Consider the following 5237-nt stretch of genomic DNA (forward strand, 5'->3'; position numbering starts at 1 on the left):
CAGAACATGATATCCAAGAACATGGCCCCATGACACAATGAGTACTTTGGGCTGAAAGAAATTGTGAAAACTGCAAAGCAGAAAGGCCCCTCTGACTTTCTGTTGTCTCCCTTACAGATCCTTGTGTGGCAGGTGTCTTGCCCTGTGTCTGAAAGGAACGAAGACACCCAGACACAGGGAAAGATGTGGACAGGCCTTATGAGCATCCATTTGTTTCTTGAGGCCAAGCCATACAGTCACATGACTGTCTATCCTTTGCCAAACCAAAGTATAAAAGCATACAGCTTTCCCTGAGGTTTGGACTCTGCAGTTCTGAAGGTCCTATGTCAGGTGAAACTTACATTTTAAAAAAAACAAAACAAAACTCTGAAGGCTTGGAAAATAGCTCAGTGGTAAATATTTGCTTAGCATTGGTTGGTCCCTGGATTCCATTTCTAGCACCACAAGAAAAAGTTAAGAAAATATAAAACATTGTTATACTTTTCTTTTGATAGTCTCCTTCCCTTATAGGGATGTGAGCTAAGAATCAGGTGATGGGTGAGGAAAAGACACCGTTTCCTCCCTTACACAGCCCCTATCCACGACAAGACAAAGTAGAGTGTTTAACATTTTTCATTCGTTTTGAAGTTCAAGAAAACTGAAAGTAATATTTTTTTTTAAATTTTGCTACAACTTTCTGTGGATTTTTATTCAAGATTAAACACAAAAATTATAGTTCGCGTAAAATAAGGCGTCGCTTTAGTAATCCACATGAAGTCTGTTTCTGAGTCTCAGAAATCCCGAGAGCAAGATCTGGCCTTGAGCGAGTGATTGACATTTACACGTCAGCAGAGGCGGCTTTCCGCTGGAGTGCAGAGTCCCATGGACATGGAGGACTTTCAGAACTTTACCTCCTTCTTGAATGAGACAGTAGTTAAGTGTTCCATAGTGTTTTTATTTATGATGCATCAGTGCTTTTAATTCTGAGAGAAATGAGGGACTGAACTTTAACTCGGAAAATAAACGAAAGAATGCATTCCCCGAAGGCTAATAAATGTACCTTTTTAAAAAAGTACAACATTTAGTTAATTTAAATGATCACATCTCTGATTTAAAATACATCTGGCCTTCCAGAAAGCAGCCCGGCCCAGAAACCAAACGGGTGAAGGCTGAATACATTGCAGCAGAAAGATAATTGGTCTCAGTAGAAAAAGTTTCACACGCTCAGCTCTTCAACATTATTTCAAGGAGTGTTTTTTGGAGGAAGATGGATGTTGACGTGCCGGTCTTTCCTGTGTGGTGTCCTCTGACTGCACGTGAAGACAGTGACAGCGGGGCCGCTGGAGAGAAAAGCTCCCAGGGCCCTTGCTGGGGATTCGGGCCTGCTGCAGTCAGACTCCAAGTCAGGCAAGATGTGGGTTACTCGTTTGGGTCCACTTTCTTCGAAGCAGGCCCTGACCGGATGAGCAGAGTGGGAGGCCGTTTGAAGAAGCAACGCGTGGAGGAAGAGGAGGTACAGGTCTGCTGCTCCCTTCTGCTAGCAGTTCCCAGGCCAGGGTCTCAGAAAGGGAGAGGCCCTGTCAATGTTAGCCTTCTGATGCTCTCCAGAGTGGGTCTTGTGCCCAGAAAAGATAATTCAGGGATGTATTTGGTTTTAAATATGAACAATTTAATAAAGTTATTCGCTTAAAACTTGAGTCTTTACCTAGACCTGTAAACCATTTTTGGGGGGGTACTGGGGATCGAACTCAGGACCTTGTGCTCGTGAGGCAGGCGGCAGCACCACTGAGCTAAATCCCCAGCCTTAGACTTGAAAATCTTAATATTTCATGTATAATATTGTCCAATTGATTTAGGACCCCCTGTTAATGTTTGGTATCATTTACAAACTTGGATCATTAACCTTCTTTAAATATTTTAGGTTGCATTTATAAATTTAATAAGATTTCCTCAATTTTAAGTAGTGTGTTTGATTTAAGAAGCTTTTTCAAGTTCTTAATTCATGCTTAGAAATCCAATAAGTTTGTCCTTGGAATAAGGTGACCCTGAAACTCTTTTAAATCGGTGGTTCTTGAAGTGTGGTCCCCAGGCCGGCATCTTCATCATGATCTGAGAACATGCAAGAAATGCATATTATCAGGCTGGACCGTAGAGCTACTGAATAAGAAACTGGAAATTGGGGCTGACGAGCAATACTTTAGAAAGCTGCCTAGGTGATTCTGATGCATTAATTACATATTTTTCATCAAATCACAACATTTGTGCATTAGAACAGCCTGATCTGTCAAATCCTTTTACACATTTTCAACAGCCAAAATAGCTCTATTTTCTTTTGGAAATCTAACATTAAAAATATAAATTATAAAAGGTGTAATTTTCTTTACTTTACAAAAAAGAATTTGCCCCCTAAGGAAATAATTCTGATGTTACGTCTTAAGGGAATTAAAATCTAAATGATCTCCTAAACTCCAGGAGGTTGCTAATTCAGCAGAGAATCTGCCTATACCTAGTAACCTGAAGGTGAGCTTCTTTTTACAGTCACTGAATCACAGAACCCTAAATTTAGCAAAGGGTATGGCCACCTTCACTTGCTACTTTGGAAGTGAGATGTCTTATACTTTGATTTTCTAGGCAAATCAGAGCCCACAGCCTTCACTCAGCTAAAGCACACACCTAGCTTTTGTTAATCAATCCATTAGTTCCTCTTTCTATTCTAAATTCATTTCTTGGCTGGGGATTTGGCTCAGTGGTTCTGCTGCCTGCCTCACAAGCACAAGGACCTGAGTTCCATCCCCGGTACCCAAAAAAAAAAAAGAATTCCCTTTAAATTCATTTCTTTTTATTCCTATCAGTATGACACCTGATTTCCACCTTTAAATTTCGGCCAGTTAGATTCAGACAAGACTGGCTCTGCAAAGGTCATTTCCATGACAATGTCATGGGGTCTCTGAACCCTGTGTACCCCGTCTTTGGTTAGGGAATCATAAATGTTAGATTTTGTGCTTCCACCTGCAATTACTTTATAGTTAAATGGAGATGCTGTTGTACTTACAAAATACGGCATTTTCAAACATTACTCATTTTACAGTAGTTTTTGTCTTTATTATTTTCATCTCGGTGCCAAAATATGGTTCTCAAAATAAGTATTCACGATCTTTTTTTTTTCTTAAGACAAAGTTCATTTGAAAACCAAACTCTAGCAAATGAAAGGACAAGTTGTCTACGTGAAATGCATATCATCGTTTCTCTTATCAACCACTATCCAAAAGCAAAACACTTTCAGCCAAAATGAAGCTCAAAGGATAGAAAGATTAGAAATATAAAGTGACTTTTGGTGTAATAGGCAGGCCTAAAGATGATACTGCTAATGAGCATCATTAAGAGGATATATTGGGATGGATTTTCTAATGGAGTGTTGCAGATTTAATTCTGGCTAGCTCGAGTAATTTCCTCTTCTCTTTATGTGAACGAACTGCTTATTGACGCCTCGCTGTCATTGAGATAAGATGTCTTTTACCTGGATCATTGCAACAGGGCGCCAAGTAGTCTCTTTCTTTCCATTTGTGTAAGCTTGTGCCCATCCTCACCATCTGCCTTCTCAACTATCCTGGCTGTGAATTTTCACAGGCTTTGTAGTGAGCCCATAAAACCCTAAATCAGATCATGGCCCTCTTGGCTCTGAGTCCTCCAAAGTCTTTCCATTTTATTCTGAGAGGAGATCATCTTTACGGTGGTCTTGGGGGCCTCTATGAAAGGAATGTCATGCTTTCTGACCTCATTGCTGTTTCTGTTCTTCAACAACATTGACCTGAGTGCTAGGTACACCAAACATATTTTGCCTCAGAGATTTCGAATTTGTAATTTTTTCTGAGTGGTATGTTCTTGGTTTTCTTATGGTTTCCTAACTCATCTTCTTCAAGTCTTTACTCACACGTTACTTGTTCATTTAGGTCTTCCCATTTGTCTACTGGAAATATCAATATCCACTTCTGCACTCCCTGTTTGCTTCCCCTGACCTCTATTTCATTCTCTCCTTCTTTATCATGCTTATCAATTTTTCCCTACAATACTGTCACCCTCTTCTTTCTAGAATGTATATTCTGTGAGGTCATGGGATTTTGTCTCTTCTTTCTTTTCATGTCTGTTATATTCCTTATGCTTACTGTAGCATCTCTATTTATTAGTCAGTAAATAATGTGTGAGGGAGATAAATGAATGGAGAACTTTTTTAAAGACAAGATTTGTTCATTATCCGTCTCCACTTTCTTCCAGTCCAGGAGTGTCAGAATATAATCCTGAAAATTCTGGCTGTGATTATCTCCAGAGTGCCTCTATCAGGGGATGTGCTATAGAGACAGCATCTTTCTAGACCTAAGGTGAATCTAAAACAGGGTGAGATGTCAAGGCTTCCTGTGACAAACTGAATAGAGTATCCAACTATAACTTTACTGGCAACTGGAGCTCAGAAGGTTTTAGAATCTCCTTTTCCAGACCTGTTAAAGTCTTTGTCCTGCAAGGGCTCAGCCTGCCCTGTCTAACCCTCAGTCCCATTCCCAAGACCATAATATCAGATGGAAGGAAGGCTGGGCAGAGGAATGGAAATCTAGTATACTACAGGCTCTACTCCTTTATCTTGTTTAAAGAGCACAGACACAGCAATGACAGCTACCTCAAGTGTGTTGCATCTGAGAAAATTATTCATCAAAATATAATACTGTTACAGGGTAAGGTCCAAGGAAGTTCCCCAAAGGGGAGATAGGGACCTCAACTCCCTGCTTGTCCCTGTGGAATTAGGGTAGGCCCTCAGCCCAGGAAAGCATTTCAGGATGCATCAGTGTACAGCATAGGCAGATTTATTGGAGTTACAAAGTAAGAGAAAAGAGGAAAGAGGCTTTGATTTGAGAGGATGAAGGGGACACACTTTGAGGAAGAGGTTCTGATTGGGCCAGTCACAAATGAAGGAAACTAGCCTCTATGGACTGAGTAGCTGAGATGAGCCAGTTTCCAGGAGATAATCTTCTCAGTTCTGCTTTTGCAAGGTAACTCCAGGAGAACTCATCACTTAAGCAGGCAATTTGTTTTTTTGTGAGCTCATTGTTTCTGTTTTGGGCACTTTCCGTCTAGGTTTAAGGCAATGACAGGAGACTTCTGGGCATCAGTGACACTTAACTTGGTGTCTTCTGTCTTGAAGAGGGATGAAGAAGGTTATTAACATTAAGGACTAGTCAATCTTTTTTTTTTTTTTTTTTCCAACCTTT

Source organism: Fukomys damarensis, unplaced genomic scaffold (assembly GCF_012274545.1).
Source record: "Fukomys damarensis isolate Sample0158 unplaced genomic scaffold, DMR_v1.0_HiC HiC_scaffold_30, whole genome shotgun sequence".
NCBI lineage: Eukaryota > Metazoa > Chordata > Mammalia > Rodentia > Bathyergidae > Fukomys > Fukomys damarensis.